We start from the raw sequence: 18,712 nt of genomic DNA on the forward strand, positions 1-18,712 counted from the left end.
ATCCACATTGCTGACACAGCAACGAGTTCACACTGGGCAGAAATCACAAGAAATAGGAGGTGTCAGCCATTTGGCTCCTTGAGCCTGCTCTGCCCTTCAACTTGATCATGGCTGATCTGATTGTGGCCCTAACTGTACCTCCCCCACAACCCCTGACTCCCTTGTTGATCAAAAATCTGTCCAACTCAGCCTCGAATACATTCAATGACCCAGCCTTTACTGCTGTCTGGGGTAGAGAATTCCAAAGAATTAACAACCCTCAGAGAGGAAATTCCTTCCCATTTCCATCTCAAATAGGAGACACCTTATCCTGAAACTGTGTCTGCTAATTCTCGATTCCCCCACGAAGGTAAACGTTCTCTCAGCATCTGTCAAGCCCCCTTAGAATCTGATATGCTTCAATAAGATCACTCGCCATTCTTCTAAACTCCAAAGAGTACAGGCTCAACCATTCCTCATAAGACAACCCCTTCATCCCAGGAATTAACCTTCTCTGAATTGCCTCCAATGCAAGTATATCCCTACTTAAACACAGAACTCTAGATGTGGTCTCACCAGCACCCGATACAGTTGGAGCAAAACTTTCCAAATATTACATTCTATTCCTCTTGCAATAAAGGCCACCATTCCATTTGCCTTCCTAATTACTTGCTGCACCTGATGCTAACCTTTTTGTGATTCATGTATGTGGACACCCAAATCCCTCTGTAGTCTCTCTGCATTTAAATATTTTGCCTTCCTATTCTTGCTGCCCAAGCAGATAACCTCACATTTTCCCACATTATACTCCATCTGCCAAATCTTTGCCCACTCATTTAACTTAATAATATTACAGGGACACATTCCCTGGTTCCCAGCAGTTACTTTTCTTGAGTAATTTTATTAACCCTAAACTACCCTGCCTATTGTTAATTCTGTTATTTCTTATAGTTTCACAATTATAGGTAGAAACATCACATATTATAATCTAATCTATTCTATAGCTTATTTTGGTTTAAATGTATATTGTGGTTAATAACAGACAACCTCTGTCCTTTCCCCTGATCTGATTAGAATTTTTTAGAATTAGAATTAGAATTAGAATATTACAGCGCAGTACAGGCCCTTCGGCCCTCGATGTTGCGCCGATCATCTGACCTACACTATTCCATTTACATCCATATGTCTATCCAATGACCACTTAAATGCCCTTAAAGTTGGCGAGTCTACTACTGTTGCAGGCAGGGCGTTCCACGCCCCTACTACTCTCTGCGTAAAGAAACTACCTCTGACATCTGTCCTATATCTTTCACCCCTCAACTTAAAGCTATGTCCCCTCGTGTTTGCCATCCTCATCCGAGGAAAAAGACTCTCACTATCCACCCTATCTAACCCTCTGATTATCTTGTATGTCTCTATTAAGTCACCTCTCCTCCTCCTTCTCTCTAACGAAAACAACCCCAAGTCCCTCAGCCTTTCCTCGTAAGACCTTCCTTCCATACCAGGCAACATCCTAGTAAATCTCCTCTGCACCCTTTCCAAAGCTTCGACATCCTTCCTATAATGCGGTGACCAGAACTGCACGCAATACTCCAGGTGCGGCCTCACCAGAGTTTTGTACAGCTGCATCATGACCCCGTGGCTCTGAAACTCGATCCCCCTACTAATAAAGGCTAACACACCATATGCCTTCTTAACAGCCCTATTAACCTGGGTAGCAACTTTCAGGGATTTATGTACCTGGATACCAAGATCTCTCTGCTCATCTACACTACCAAGAATCTTCCCATTAGCCCAGTACTCTGCATTGCTGTTACTCCTTCCAAAGTGAATCACCTCACACTTCTCCGCATTAAACTCCATTTGCCATCTCTCAGCCCAGCTCTGCAGCCTATCTATGTCCCTCTGTACCCTACAACACCCTTCGACACTATCCACAACTCCACCGACCTTCGTGTCATCCGCAAATTTACTAACCCACCCTTCTACACCCTCATCCAGGTCGTTTATAAAAATGACAAACAGCAGTGGCCCCAAAACAGAACCTTGCGGTACACCACTAGTAACTAAACTCCAGGATGAACATTTGCCATCAACCACCACCCTCTGTCTTCTTTCAGCTAGCCAATTTCTGATCCAAAGCTCTAAATCACCTTCAACCCCATACTTGCGTATTTTCTGCAATAGCCTACCGTGGGGAACCTTATCAAACGCCTTACTGAAATCCATATACACCACATCCACGGCTTTACCCTCATCCACCTGTTTGGTCACCTTCTCGAAAAACTCAATAAGGTTTGTGAGGCACGACCTACCTTTCACAAAACCGTGCTGACTATCGCAAATCAACTTATTCTTTTCAAGATGATTATAAATCCTGTCTCTTATAACCTTTTCCAACATTTTACCCACAACCGAAGTAAGGCTCACAGGTCTATAATTACCAGGGCTGTCTCTACTCCCCTTCTTGAACAAGGGGACAACATTTGCTATCCTCCAGTCCTCCGGCACTACTCCTGTCGACAATGACGACTTGAAGATCAACAACAACGGCTCTGCAATCTCCTCCCTGGCTTCCCAGAGAATCCTAGGATAAATCCCATCTGGCCCAGGGGACTTATCTATTTTCACTCTTTCCAAAATTGCTAACACCTCCTCCTTGTGAATCTCAATCCCATCTAGCCTAGTAGGCTGTATCTCAGTAATCTCCTCGGCAACATTTTCTTTCTCTACTGTAAATACTGACGAAAAATATTCATTTAACGCTTCCCCTATCTCCTCTGATTCCGCACACAACTTCCCACTACTATCCTTGATTGGCCCTGTTCTAACTCTTATCATTCGTTTATTCCTGATATACCTATAGAAAGCCTTAGGGTTTTCTTTGATCCTATCCGCCAATGACTTCTCGTGTCCTCTCCTTGCTCTTCTTAGCCCTCCCTTTAGATCCTTCCTGGCTAGCTTGTAACTCTCAAGCGCCCTAACTGAGCCTTCACGTCTCATCCTAACATAAGCCGCCCTCTTCCTCTTGACAAGCGCTTCAACTTCTTGAGTAAACCACGGCTCCCTTGCTCGACAACTTCCTCCCTGCCTGACAGGTACATACTTATCAAGGACACGCATTAGCTGCTCCTTGAATAAGCTCCACATTTCGTTTGTGCCCATCCCCTGCAGTTTCCTTCCCCATCCTACACATCCTAAATCTTGCCTAATCGCGTCATAATTTCCTTTCCCCCAGCTATAATTCTTGCCCTGCGGTATATACCTGTCCCTGCCCATCGCTAAGGTAAACCTAACCGAATTGTGATCACTATCGCCAAAGTGCTCACCTACATCTAAATCGAACACCTGGCCGGGTTCATTACCCAGTACCAAATCCAATGTGGCATCGCCCCTGGTTGGCCTGTCCACATACTGTGTCAGAAAACCCTCCTGCACACACTGGACAAAAACAGACCCATCTAAAGTACTCGAACTATAGTATTTCCAGTCAATATTTGGAAAGTTAAAGTCCCCCATAACCACTACCCTGTTACTCTCGCTCCTGTCGAGAATCATCTTCGCTATCCTTTCCTCTACATCTCTGGAACTATTCGAAGGTCTATAGAAAACTCCCAACAGGGTGACCTCTCCTCTCCTGTTTCTAACCTCGGCCCATACTACCTCAGTAGACGAGTCCTCAAACGTCCTTTCTGCCGCTGTAATACTTTCCTTGATTAACAATGCCACACCCCCCCCCTCTTTTACCCTCTTCTCTGTTCTTTCTGAAACATCTAAATCCCGGAACCTGCAACATCCATTCCTGCCCCTGCTCTACCCATGTCTCCGAAATGGCCACAACATCAGGATCCCAGGTACCAACCCATGCTGCAAGCTCACCCACCTTATTCCGGATGCTCCTGGCGTTGAAGTAGACACACTTTAAACCAAGTTCTTGCTTGCCAGTGCCCTCTTGCGTCCCTGTAACCTTATCCCCTACCTCACTACTCTCAACAGCCTGTACACTGGCACTGCAATTTAGGTTCCCATTCCCCTGCTGATTTAGTTTAAACCCCCCCGAAGAGCACTAACAAATCTCCCCCCCAGGATATTGGTACCCCTCTGGTTCAGGTGAAGACCATCCTGTTTGTAGAGGTCCCACCTACCCCAGAAAGAGCCCCAATTATCCAGGAAACCAAAACCCTCCCTCCTACACCATCCCTGCAGCCACGTGTTCAACTCCTCTCTCTCCCTATTCCTCTCTTCGCTAGCACGTGGCACAGGCAACAACCCAGAGATAACAACTCTGGTTGTTCTCGCTCTAAGCTTCCACCCTAGCTCCCTGAATTTCTGCCTTAAATCCCCATCTCTCTTCCTACCTATGTCGTTGGTGCCTATGTGGACCACGACTTGGGGGTGCTCCCCCTCCCCCTTAAGGATCCCAAAAACACGATCGGAGACATCACGTACCCTGGCACCTGGGAGGCAACACACCAACCGTGAGTCTCTCTCGTTCCCACAGAACCTCCTATCTGTTCCCCTAACTATGGAGTCCCCAATGACTAATGCTCTGCTCCTCTTCCCTTTTCCCTTCTGAGCAACAGGGACAGACTCTGTGCCAGAGACCTGCACCCCATTGCTTACCCCTGGTAAGTCGTCCCCCCCAACAGTATCCAAAACGGTATACCTGTTGTTGAGGGAAACGGCCACAGGGGATCCCTGCACTGCCTGCTGGTTCCCTTTCCTTCCCCTGACGGTAACCCATCTACCTACTTCTTTTACCTGAGGTGTGACTGCCTCCCTATAACTCCTGTCAATAATCCCCTCCGCCTCCCGAATGATCCGAAGTTCATCCAGCTCCAGCTCCAGTTCCCTAACGCGGTCTGCGAGGAGCTGGAGTTGGGTGCACTTCCCGCAGATGCAGTCAGCAGGGACACTCTTGGCGACCCCTACCTCCCACATTCTGCAGGAGGAACATACAACTGCCTTTACCTCCATTCCCACTATTCTAGATTCCCAATAAATCTACTGAAAAACCAAACAAAAAAAAAAGTCAAAACTTGTTCGCTTAGCAATCCGACGGACTGAAGTTTTAAATAAAAAGCTTACCTTATCAACACCCTAGAGTCCTTTTTTTTTTTTGGTTAGAGGAGGAGGGTGGGTGGGAGACACTACACGTGTAGTGTCTCGGGTACTGCCACTGCCCAAATAAATAGTTTTCCCCTACCCAGCAGTCCCCGGTCCTCCGAAACAAAAAAGGGATTAACTTGTAACTTACTGAAATTGACCGCTCAGCTGAAAGTCCGCTCCGCACCCCGTTCTATCAAGGCTGCTCCTCGCAAAAGAGTTTCCAATGAGCTGATTCTGTGGACTGATTCTTATCACTATTGCCATGGCGACCTGTCTGCAGTGAAACACCTGTTTGAGTTTCGAACCCAGACTAAACCTCTCCGTCCCATAATCAGACATTTGATGTCAATGTATTTTAAACATGTTATTTTCATATCCCTAGACCCTACAAGGTCACTGAAGGCAGCAGCACAGGTAGATAAGGTGGTTACGAAGGCATATGGGATACTTTCCTTTATTTATTTATTTTATTCATTCATGGTATGTGGGAGATGCTGGCCAGGCCAGCATTTATTGTCCATCCCTAACTGCCCTTGAGAAGCTGGTGATGAGCTGCCTTCTTGAACTGCTGCAGTCCATGTGGGGTAGGTATACCCACAGTGCTGTTAGGAAGGGAGTTCCAGGATTTTGACCCAGCGACAGTGAAGGAACGGCGCTATGGTTCCAAGTCAGGATGGTGTGTGACTTGGAGGAGAACTTGCAGGTGGTGCTGTTCCCATGTATGTGCTGCCCTTGTCCTTCTAGTTGGTAGAGGTCGCGAGTTTGGAAGGTGCTGCCTAAGGAGCCTTGGAGCATTTCTGCAGTGCATCTTGTAGATGGTACTGTTGCCACTGTGCGTTGGTGGTGGAGGGAGTGAATGTTTGTAGATGGGGTGCCTATCAAGCGGGCTGCTTTGTCCTGGATGGTGTCGAGCTTCTTGAGTGTTGTTGGAGCTGCACCCATCCAGGCAAGTGCAGAGTATTCCATCACACTCCTGACTTGTGCCTTGTAGATGGTGGACAGGCTGTGGGAAGTCAGGAGGTGAGTTACTCGCCTCAGGATTCCTAGCCTCTGACCTGCTCTTGTTGCCACGGTATTTATATGGCTGTTCCAGTTCAGTTTCTGGTCAATGGTAGCCCCTAGGATGTTGATAGTGGGGGATTCAGCGATGGTAATGCCGTTGAATGTCAAGGGGAGATGGTCATTGCCTGGCACTTGTGTGGCGCGAATGTTATTTGCCACTTATCAGCCCAAGCCTGGATATTGTCCAGGTCTTGCTGCATTTCTAAGCGGACTGCTTCAGTATCTGAGGAGTCACGAATGGTGCTGAACATTGTGCAATCATCAGCGAACATCCCCACTTCTGACCTTATGATTGAAGGAAGGTCATTGATGAAGCAGCTGAAGATGGTTGGGCCGAGGACACTACCCTGAGGAACTCCTGCAGTGATGTCCTGGAGCTCAGATGATTGACCTCCAACAACCACAGCCATCTTCCTTTGTGCTAGGTATGACTCCAGCCAGCGGAGGGTTTTCCCCCTGATTCCCATTCACCTCAGTTTTGCTGGGGCTCCTTGATGCCATACTCGGGTCAAATGCTGCCTTGATGTCAAGGGCAGTCACTCACACCTCACCTCTTGAGTTCAACTCTTTTGTCCATGTTTGAACCAAGGCTATAATGAGGTCAGGAGCTGAGTCGCCCTGGCGGAACCCAAACTGAGCATCACTGAGCAGGTTATTGCTAAGCAAGTGTCGCTTGATGGCACTGTTGATGACACCTTCCATCACTTTACTGATGATTGAAAGTAGGCTGATGGGGCGGTAATTGGCCAGGTTGGATTTGTTCTGCTTTTTGTGTACAGGACATACCTGGGCAATTTTCCACATTGCAGGGTAGATGCCAGTGTTGTAGCTGTACTGGAACAGCTTGGCTAGGGGCGCGGCAAGTTCTGGAGCACAGGTCTTCAGTACTATTGCTGGAATATTGTCAGGGCCCGTAACTTTTGCAGTATCCAGTGCCTTCAGTCGTTTCTTGACATCACGCGGGGTGAATCGAATTGGCTGAAGTCTGGCATCTGTGATGCTGGGGACTTCAGGAGGAGGCCGAGATGGATCATCAACCCGGCACTTCTGTGTGAACTCACTGGTGTGTCAGTAGATCCTTTTCACTTTTAAATCTCCTCACAGTCAGAACATTTAAAAGATCTCTGTTCGGAGTGAACAGGTTGGTGTTCCAGAAGGTCGGAAGACTGAGTGAATCCCTTCCCACACACGGAGCAGGTGAACGGCCTCTCCCCAGTCTGACTGCGCCGATGAGTTTCCAGTTCAGATGGGCAATTGGATCCCTTCCCATAGTCCCCACATTTCCACGGTTTATCTGTGCTGTGGGTGTCCTTGTGTCTCTCCAGCTTGGATGCTCACTTGAAGCCTTGTCCGCACACATAGGTGTACAGCTTCTCCTTACTGTGAATGGTGTGATGTTTTTTCAGTCAGTGCACTGAACATTCTCACTTGGGTGTCTGTGTCGCGATGCTTTTCCAGTCACATTGATGTCTGACATCTTTTCCCACAGAAAGAACCGACAAACGTTTGACATTCAGATCTCGCCATATAAAGTGACAATGTCAGATCTTGATGTGATGATTGGTTTGAATTTCCTGTCTGCAAATCCTCTCCTTCTAAGCCCGCTTCTAAGGAGTTTACAAAAGCCATCACTGTCAGTCCAGGATAGAAATTCACAACACTCTCTCCTGCTTCCCGGCCCAGGATGGCCACGCATACGCCCTGCTGCACAAGGCCAAGAAAGGTGGCAGCCGCTAACCCGAGCCTGTTAACTGAGAGAGGCCCTGCAGCTGCCACCCCACTCAGTGCAAACATGGGGCTGGTAGCTCCTCATTCGGGCTTTGAGACCTGCACCGGGTTTTTGTAAATCGGATAATGTTCCCTGAGTTACACGGGGGCTGTACTCTGTGTAAATCCGACATTGCCCTGGGGTTTATTAACCTGCTCCGTCTAGCCTCCTCCTTCCTGTTCCGTTCCATTTCCTCCACTTTGCTCTCATCCTTTCCCTGTCTCTCAGACGCATGACAGAATTCGCCTTGGCCTCACCTTCTACCCCACCAATGCATCATCCTCCATCACACCTCCAGTGTGATTCCACCACCAAACACACCTTCCTCTCCCCTTTCAGCATTCTAGTCCGACCGTTCCTTCTGCGACACCCTGATCCAAATCTCGATCACATCCAACACCCATTTCTCTTCCCATGCAAGCACAAGAGATGTAACACCTGCCCTTTTAACAAGGAAAATTTATGAGGGTCGTGTAGTTGATGTGGTGTACATGGATTTTAGCAAGGCTTTTGACAAGGTCCCATGTGGCAGACTGGTTACAAAAATAAAAGCACATGGGATCCAGGGAAATGCAGCAAGGTGGGTACAAAATTGGCTCAGGAAACAAAGGATAATTGTTGACGGCTGTTTTTGCGAGTGGAGGGCTGTTCCCAGTGGCGTTCCGCAGGGATCAGTACTGGTTCCCCTGATTTTTGTGGTATATATTAACGATTTGAACGTAAATGTTGGGGGCATGATTAAGAAGTTTGCGGACCATACAAAGATTGGCCATGAAGTAGATAGCGAGAGGATAGTTGCAGGCTGCAGGAAGATATTGATGGTTTGGTCAGATGGGCAGAAAGGTGGCAAATGGAATTCAACCCAGAGAAGTGTGAGGCAATGCGTTTGGGGAGGTCAAATAAAGCAAAGGAATACACAATTAATGGGAGAATATTGAGAGGTGTAGAGGGAGTGAGGGACCTTGAAGTGAATGTCCACAGATCCCTGAAGGTAGCAGGACAGATTGATAAGGTGGTTAAGAAGGCATATGGAATCCTTTCCTTTATTAGTCGAAGTGTAGAATACAAGAGAAGGACGGTTATGCTGGAACTGTATAAATCATTTGTTAGGCTACAACTTGAGTACTGTGTGCAGTTCTGGTCACCTCATTACAGAAAGGATGTAATTGCACTGGAGAGGGTACAGAGGAGATTTACGAGGATGTTGCCAGAACTGGAAAAATGCAGCTACGAAGAAAGATTGGATAGGCTTGGGTTGTTCTCCTTGGAACAAAGAAGGCTGAGGGGAGATTTGATTGCGATGTACAAAATTTTGAGGGGCCTGGATAGAGTGGATGGGAAGGGCCTATTTACCTTAGCAGAGAGGTCAGTGACTAGGGGGCATAGATTTAAAGAGATTGGTAGAAACATTAAAGGGGAGATGAGGAAAATTGCTTTCACCCAGAGGGTGGTGATGTTCTGGTACTCACTGTCTGAAAGGGTAGTTGAGGCAGAGACCCTCAACGCATTTAAAAGGGGTCTGGACATGCACCTCAACTGCTGTAATCTGCAGGGCTATGCACCAAATGCTGGAAGGTGGGATTAGGCTGTGTGGCCTGGTTTTCGGCCGGCACAGACACGATGGGCCAAGTGGCCTCTTTCTGTGCCGTAAACCTTCTATGATTCTAACTTGCCCCTTCTCACTGTCCATGGTCCCAAACACACCCTCAAGGTGAAACTGAAATTTACTTGTACTTATTTCAATTTCGTATACTGTATTCACTGCTCACAATGCAGCCTCCTATACATTGGGGTGATGAAATGCAGACAGGGTGATCACTTTGTGGAACACCTCCATTCAGTTTGCAAGTATTGCCCTGAACTGGTCGCCTGCCATCTTAATTCTCTCTTCCACTCCCACTCTGCCCTTGGCCTCCTACACTGTTTGAATGAAGCTCAATAGAAACTGGAGGAACAGCAGCTCATCTTTCAATTTGGCACTTCAGTCTTCCGGACTCAACACTGAGTTCAACAATTACAGATCATTTCAGTTACAATTCAGTGGGATGTAAACAGTAACCCCGACACTTACCAGCACCTTAGAGCCCTAGAAGAATTACGACACAGAAAGAAGCCATTTAGCCCATCGTGTCTGCACCGTCCGAAAAATCTAGCTGCCCAATCTAATCCCACCTTCCAGCACCTGGTCCATAGCCTTGCAGGTTACAGCATTTCATGTGCATGTCCAGGTACCTTTTAAATGTGCTGAGGGTTTCTGCCTCCACCACCATTCCTGGCAGTGAATTGCAGACACCCACCAGACTCTGGGTGAAAATGTTTTTCCTCATGTCCCCTCTAATCCTTCGACCAATCACCTTAAATCTGTGCCCCCTGGTAATTGAACTCTCCACCAAGAGAAACAGGTCCTCCCTGTCTCATCTATCTAGGCCCCTCATAATTTTGTACACCTCTATTAAGTCATCCCTCAGCCTCCTCTGTTCTCGGGAAAACAACCTTAGCCGATCCAATCTTTCCTCATAGCTGTAACTTTCGAGCCCAGGCAAAATTGTTGTAAATCTCCTCTGGAGTCTCCCCAGAACAATTATGTCCTTTCTGTAATGTGGTGACCAGAACTGTACGCAATACTCCAACTGTGACCTAACCAGCGTTCCAGTAGTACATCCCTGCTTTTGTATTCTATATCTCAGCCAATAAAGGAACGCATTCCAAATACCTTCTTCACCACTCTATCCACCTGTCCTGCCACCTTCAGGGACATGTGGACCCTCTCAATATTCTCCCATTTATTGTGTATTCCCTCGCTTTATTTGCCCTCCCTAAATGCATTTCCTCACACTTATCTGGATTGAATTCCATTTGCCACTTTTCCACCCAATCAACCAAACCATCGATATCTTTCTGGAGTCTATGGCTATTCTCTTCATTATCAACTACAGGGCCGATTTTTGTGTCATCAGCAAATTTCCAAATTATGCCTCCCCATTTAAGACCAACTCATTAATCGAAACCACAAACAGCAAGGCACCCAACACTGAGCCCTGTGGAACTCCACTGGAAACAGCTTTCCATTCACAAAACCATCCAACGACTACTGTCATTTGTTTCCTGTCCCTGATCCAACCTGCCACATTCCCCTGACTCCCTTGGGCTTTCATTTTACTGACCAGCCTGCCATGTGGGACCTTGTCAAATGCCTGACCAAAATCCATGTATACCACATGTACTGCACTTCCCTCATCAATCCTCCTTGTTACCTCCTCAAAAAACTCAATTATGTTAGTAAGACATGACCTTCCCTTAACAAATCTATGCTGACCATCCCCGATCAGTCCATGCCTTTCTAAGTGGCAGTTTATCCCGTCTCTCAGAATAGAGTCTAACAATTTACCCACACCGAAGTCAGACTGACCAGCCTTTAATTATATGGCCTATCCCGCACACCCTTTTTAAACAATGGTACAACGTTCGCGGACCTCCAGTCGTCTGGTACCTCTCCTGTATCTAGTGAGGATTTGAAGATGATCCTCAGCGCATCCTCTATTTCCTCCCTAGCTTCCTTTAACAACCTGGGATGTAATCCATCTGGCCCTGGTGACTTACCCACTTTTAAGGATGTTAGACCCTCTAGTACTTCCTCTCTCATTATGCTTATCGTATCTAATATTTCACACTCCTCGCACTAAGGGGCAAAAAACGTTAGTGGGGGTTGGATATTGACCCCCAAACTGTAGTGGTGATGTTGGAAATGGCATTAAACAGGAAATTAGAGACACATGCGATAAAGGAACATCTGTAATTATGGGTGGCTTTATTAGAACAAAGAACAAAGAAAATTACAGCACAGGAACAGGCCCTTCGGCCCTCCAAGCCTACGCCGATCCAAATCCTCTATCTAAACCTGTCGCCTATTTTCTAAGGGTCTGTATCTCTTTACTTCCTGCCCATTCATGTCTCTGTCTAGATACATCTTAAAAGACGCTATCGTGCCCGTGTCTACCACCTCCGCTGGCAATGCGTTCCATGCACCCACCACCCTCTGCGTAAAGAACTTTCCACGCATATCCCCCCTAAACTTTTCCCCTTTCACTTTGAACTCGTGTCCCCTTGTAATTGAATCCCCCACTCTGGGGAAAAAGCTTCTTGCTATCCATTGTCTATACCTCTCATGATTTTGTACACCTCAATCAGGTCCCCCCTCAACCTCCGTCTTTCTAATGAAAATAATCCTAATCTACTCAACCTCTCTTCATAGCTAGCGCCCTCCATACCAGGCAACATCCTGGTGAACCTCCTCTGCACCCTCTCCAAAGCATCCACATCCTTTTGGTAATGTGGCGACCAAAACTGCACGCAGTATTCCAAATGTGGCCGAACCAAAGTCCTATACAACTGTAACAATTCTGCATATAGATTGGGCAAATCAAATTAGTCACAATACTGTAGAGGAGGAATTCATGGAGTGTATATGGGATGGTTTTCTGGACCAATACGTTGAGGAACCAACTAGAGAACAGGCCATCCTAGACTGGGTGTTGTGTAATGAGAGAGGAATAATTGACAATCTTGTTGTGCGAGAGCCCTTGGGGATGAGCGACCATAATATGATAGAATTCTTCATCAAGATGGAGAGTGACGTAGTTGATTCTGAGACTAGGGTCCTGAATCTTAATAAAGGAAACTACGAAGGTATGAGGCGCGAGTTGGCTATGATGGATTGAGAAACGTTATTAAAAGGGATGATGGTGGATAGGCAATGGCAAACATTCAAAGAGCGCATGGATGAACTGCAACAATTGTTTATTCCTGTCTGGCACAAAAGTAAAAAGGGAAAGGTAGCCAAACCATATCTTACAAGGGAAATTAGAGATAGCATTAGATCCAAGGAAGAAGCATACAAATTTGCCAGAAAAAAACAACAGACCTGAGGATTGGGAGCAGTTCAGAATTCAGCAAAGGAGGACCAAGGGATTGATTAAGAAGGGGAAAATAGAGTACGAGTAAGCTTGTGGGGAACATAAAAACTGACTGTAAAAGTTTCTGTAGGTATGTGAAGAGAAAAAGATTGGTGAAGACAAATGTAGGTCCCTTACAGTCAAAAACAGGGGAATTTATTATGGGGAGTAAAGAAATGGCTGACCAACTAAATGCACACATTGGTTCTGTCTTCACAAAGGAGGACACAAATATCATACCAGAAATGTTGGGGAACACAGGGCTTAGTGAGAGGGAGGAATTGAAGGAAATCAGTATTAGTAGAGAAATGGTGTTGGGGAAATTGATGGGATTGAAGGCCGATAAATCCCCAGGGCCTGATAATCTACATCCCAGAGTACTTAAGGAAGTGGCCCTAGAAATAGTGGATGCATTGGTGGTCATCTTCCAAGATTCTACAGACTCTGGAACAGTTTCTACAGATTGGAGGGTAGCTAATGTAACCCCACTATTTAAAAAGAGAGGTAGAGAGAAAATGGAATTATAGACCAGTCAGCCTGACGTTGGTAGTAGGGAAAATTCTACAGTGCATTATCAAAGATTTTATAGCAGAGTACTTGAAGAACAGTGGTAAAATCAGACAAAGTCAGCATGGATTTACGAAAGGGAAATCACGCTTGACAAATCTACTAGAATTCTTCGAGGATGTAACTCGTAGAGCTGATGAGGGACAGCCAGTGGATGTGGTTTATTTGGACTATCAGAAGGCTTTCAACAAAGTCCCACATAAGAGATTAGCGTGTAATATTAAAGTGCATGGGATTGGGGGTAGTGTATTGCGATGGATAGAAAATTGGTTGGCAGACAGGAAACAAAGAGACGGAATAAACGAGTCTTTTTCCGAATGGCAGGCAGTGACTAGTGGGGTACCACAGGGACCAGTGCTCGGACCCCAGCTATTCACAATATATATTAATGATTTAGATGAGGGAACTAAATATAATACCTCCAAATTTGCAGATGACACAAAACTGGGTGGGAGGGTGAGTTGTGAGGAGGATGCAGAGAGGCTTCAGTGATTTGGACAAATGCATGGCAGATGAATATAATGTGGATAAATGTGAGGTTATCCACTTTGGCAGCAAAAACAGGAAGGCAGATTATTATCTGAACGGCTATAAACAGAGAGAGGGGAATATGCAACGAGACCTGGGTGTTCTCGTACACCAGTCGCTGAAGTATGTTCCCGATGGTGGGGGAGTCCAGAACCAGGGGTCATAGGCTAAGGAAATGGAGTAAACCTTTCAGGACTGAGATGAGGAGAAATTTCTTCACCCAGAGAGTGGTGAGCCTGTGGAATTTGCTACCACAGAAAGCAGTTGAGGCCAAAACATTGTATGTTTTCAGGAAGGAGTTAGATATAGCTCTTGGGTCTGAAGGGATCAAAGGGTATGGGGCGAAAGCAGGAACAGGTTACTGAGTTGGATGATCAGCCATGGCCATAGTGAATGGTGGAGCAGGCTCGAAGGGCCGACTGGCCTAATCCTGCTCCTATTTTCGATGTTTAACTACAATGTCTGCAACATCCCTTTCCTTTGTGAAGACAAAGGCAAAAAACTCATAGTGAATAGGACAGATTTACTTCTTTAGTTCTGAAGAAGGGTCACTGACCTGAAACGTTAACTCTGCTTCTCTCTGCACAGATGCTGCCGGACCTACTGAGTATTTCCAGCATTTCTTATTTTTATTTAAAATTAACATCTACCTGCATATTTTTTTGCCCCAGAAGCACTGCAAATAAGGTCCACCCCAGCCCCCACAAGGTTTTTTTTTAACAAAACAAGCAACATTGTGAAATGTCCCTTTCGGGAGCGGGTGGTTGCCGTCCATCTTTCTATGGGGCTGTGGTGCTTCGTTTCGCCTGATTTATTAGCTTTGGTCCAGATTTGCCCCTAACAAAGATGGCGGCGGTTGTCGGAGGCGCGCGCAGATTTTTTTTGCCGCCTGGAGAAGTTTCGGCGGGAATCGGTTAACGGTCGCGAGCGTTGCCATGGCGGCGGGGGCGGGGGCTTGGTGACGGCGCGCGCTGGTGGGGGCGGGGCTTGGTGACGGCGCGTGCCGGCGGGGGCGGGGCTTGGTGACGGCGCGCGCTGGTGGGGGCGGGGCTTGGTGACGGCGCGTGCCGGCGGGGGCGGGGCTTGGTGACGGCGCGTGCCGGCGGGGGCGGGGCTTGGTGACGGCGCGTGCCGGCGGGGGCGGAGCATCAAGCTGAGCAGCAGTAGGTGAGCGGCCAGGAGCAAGGTGGATGAGAGAGCCTGGGGTTGGAGTGGGAGGCGGTAGGCTTCTTTCCTGGGGAGGACACCACTCTGACTGGGGCCACCTAAAACACTGAAACACAGGAATTTTAATGTCAGCCTCTGAGGGGGAGGCAATGGGTGCAAGAAAACCTGGTTGATAATGACTGGTCTTGGATGGGTTTTGGTGTCTCCAGTGGGTGAGGTTCAGATTTTCCACCAGTCCCTTTGAGGAAAGGACTGGCTGCAAGTTTTTACTCATTCATTCTTGGGATGTGGGTGTCACTGGCAAAGCTGGTATTTATTACCCTGTCCCTAGTCTCCCCTTGAGAAGGTGCTGGTGGTGGGCGGCAGCCTCCTTGAACCGGTTTCATACGACTGAGTGGCTCGTTTGGCCACTTCAGGGGCAGTTAATAGTCGACCATGTTAGTGTCAGACTTCAGTCACCTTTCCAGCCCCAGACCGGGTAAGGTCGGCAGGTTTCCATCTCTTGAGGGGCATTAATGAACCAGTTTTATGTTAATTGTGAAAATGTGGACCTTTATCCCTTTGCTGTTTGTGGGATCTTGCTGTGCACAGCTTGGGCTGCCCACATTATCTTACATTACAAGAGTGAATGCACATTTTAAAGATGCTTAATTGGCTGTAAAGTGCTTTGGAACATGCTGAGGTCGCGAAAGTTGTTATATAAATACACGTCTTTAGGCACTTCAGCAGCTTCATGGTCACTTCTACTGATAACCAGCTTTTTTATTTCCAGATTTTGACTTCCAATTCTCAAATTGCCATGGCAGGATCCGAACTCTCAGTCTCTGGATAAATGTCACAGAACCATGACTGAGTACTTAACTTGGAATTTGGTAAGTGTGGGAATTTCAAGGGTTGATCTCTTTCTAAAATCTAGTCAAGTTTCCATTTAGCATTTAACTTGAGCTTAACATTGAATTGTTCCTTTTTGTTTTCGTCAGTGGTAAACAAGCTTCCTGCTAGCGTCAGCAGCACAGTTAGTTACTTAGGTAGTTAGTTAGAACTGGTTCCCTAGTCAGCAGGGCCTGACTCAGGTCTCTGGAATTCTAGTGAGCATAAATACAGGAGGTTTTGCAAATGCACAAGTAAGCAGCACAAAGATCTGCTCGACTGAGTGCTGAACACGGGAATTGGTGCAGTGAGGGAGGAGGTGCTGTTTAGTTTACTTTTAGTTTAGTTTAGAGATACAGCACTGAAACAGGCCTTTCGGCTCACCGAGTCTGTGCCAACCATCAGCCACCCATTTATACTAATCCTACACTAATCTCATATTCCTACCACATCCCCACCTGTCCTTATATATTTCCCTACCACCTACCTATACTAGGGGCAATTTATAATGGCCAATTTACCTACCAACCTCCAAGTCTTTTGGCTTGTGGGAGGAAACCGGAGCACCCGGAGAAAACCCACGCAGACACAGGGAGAACTTGCAAACTCCACACAGTTCTGGTCTTTTACAGAACAAGCAGTGATCCAAGAGAGGGTGCCAGAGACGATGAGACCTGAGCTGAGGCCCAGAGGCTTTAATTAAGGAGCAGCTAGGTGATTGGTTGGTGAGTTTTAAGGTTTTTCTTCTTTCTAAACTGGGTCAGTAGTTTAAACTGGTACTGGCGAGATAAAAGTATTTTATGAAATTTGTATGTTAACCAGTTAAACTACTTAAAACTACAAATTATCAGTAATATTTCTAAACTTGAAACATAATTGGTTAAATAAAGCACAATAAAGATGGCAGGGCAAGTGATGTGTTGCAGCTGTAGCGTGTGGGAGCTGGTGGACACCAGTGTGATCCACTGCAACCACATCTATAGTAAGTGTCTGCAGCTCGATGAACTTCGGCTCAGAGTTGTTGAGCTAGAGTCCGAGATTCAGATACTGCGATGCTTCAGGAAGGGGGGAAAGTCACCTGGACGCTTTGTTCCAGGAGGCCGTCACACCCTTTAGGCTAGGTACTTTAGATTTGGTCAATGGCCAGGGACAGGAGTGTGACTGAGTGAGGCAGGTCTGGGGATCCAGAAATTAATAATGGGGAGCCTCAGCCCTTGCACTTGTTCAACAAGTTCAAGGCTCTTGCAGCTTCTGTGGTCGTGAGTAGGGACATCAAACTGACCACAGTGCTGTGCTGCAGGGGACCATTCAAGTGGGGGGAGTAAAAGGGAATGTAGTTGGGACAGTATAGTTGGGGGGGGTGGGGGGGTGGGTATAGGTACTGTTCTCCACAGCCGGGAGCGTGAGTCCTGAATGCTGTGTTGCCTGCCCGGTGCCAAGGTCAAGGACAATTCCTTGGACTGGAGAGGAACTTGGAGCGGGAGGGGATGCAGCCAGCTGTCGTGGTCCATGTGGGTACCAACGATATGGGTAGGACTAAGAAAAAGGTTCTGCTGAGGGAGTAGGAGTTGTTAGGGGCTAAATTAAAAAGGTAGAACCACAAAGGTGGTAATCTGTGGATTACTATCTGAGCCACAAGTAAATTGTCTTTGGATAAATAAGATCAGGGAGTTGAATGCTTACTCAAAGATTGGTGTGGGAGAAATGGGTTTGGATTCATGGGGCACTGGCACCAGTACTGAGGAAAGAGGGAGCTGTACCATTGGGACAACCTTCACCTGAACTGTGTTGGGACCAGTGTCCTGGTGAATCATATAACTTGGGCTGTAGAGAGGGCTTCAAACAAAATCGTTGAGGGTGTGAAGGGTTCAGGTGAGGGGAAATTTTGGAAGTTAATGAAAAAGGACAGGACAGTATTGCAGGGTAGCAACACGGGCAATGATGACCAGAGTATGACGAGAAGGGATAGAGCGTACACGAGTAAGAGTGCACCAGCAAATAAGGTCAGAATAGGGAAAAATGGTGAACAGGCAAAACTAAAGGCACCCCATCTGAATGCACGCAGAGTTCATAAAAAGATGGATGAACTGATATACCCATTTATTTCTATTTGTGCTATGATGGCCCCTTCAGAGACATGGTTGCAAGGTGACAAAGGCTGGGAGCCAAATATTCAAGAGTATTTGACATTTTGAAAGGATAGGAAGAAAGGCAAAGGAGGTAGGGTAGCTCTGTTAATAACAGATGAGATTAGTACAGTAGTGAGAATGATCTTGGCTCGGAATATCAAGATGTTGAATCAGTTTGGGTGGAGATAAGAAATAGCAAAGGAAAGAAGTCACTGGTGGGAGTAGTTTATCGGCCCCTTAAAGGTAGCTACATTGTAGGACAGAATAGAAATCGAGAAATAATGAGGGTTGCAGAATAGGTTCTGCAGTAAATGTAGATGATTTTAATCTTCATATAGATTGGACTAATCAAATTGGCAAAGGTAGCCTGGAGGATGAGTCCATAGAGTGGATTGGGGCAGTTTCTTGGAGCAATCCATTCTGGAACCAATCCGGGAGCAGGCTGTTTTGGACCTGGTAATGTGTAATAAGACAGGATTAATAAATGATGTCATAGTAAAGGATACTCTAGACAAGAGTGATCATAACATGATAGAATTTCACACAGTTTGAGGGTGAGAAGTTTGGGTCTGAAACTCGTG

At 46.6% G+C, this 18,712-nt stretch overlaps 1 protein-coding gene and 1 pseudogene across 4 annotated transcripts in view; both read left to right on the plus strand.

The window, feature by feature from the left end:
* The window catches only part of LOC137348727 (zinc finger protein 585A-like), a 93,703-nt pseudogene that overhangs the window by 37,420 nt on the left and 37,571 nt on the right, over positions 1 to 18,712 (plus strand).
* Positions 1 to 18,712, plus strand: part of LOC137349229 (zinc finger protein 239-like) — a 43,931-nt gene that overhangs the window by 14,225 nt on the left and 10,994 nt on the right. For 2 of the 4 annotated variants that reach the window (XR_010969296.1, XM_068014730.1), the window contains exons 2-3: positions 15,905 to 16,004; positions 16,499 to 16,727. The gene's annotated coding sequence lies outside the window, so the exon portion shown is untranslated. The remainder of the gene's footprint in view (positions 1 to 15,904; positions 16,005 to 16,498; positions 16,728 to 18,712) is intronic. The other 2 variants (XR_010969294.1, XR_010969295.1) reach the window with 2 other exon arrangements.

This window comes from Heterodontus francisci, chromosome 34 (assembly GCF_036365525.1).
Source record: "Heterodontus francisci isolate sHetFra1 chromosome 34, sHetFra1.hap1, whole genome shotgun sequence".
Classification (NCBI taxonomy): domain Eukaryota; kingdom Metazoa; phylum Chordata; class Chondrichthyes; order Heterodontiformes; family Heterodontidae; genus Heterodontus; species Heterodontus francisci.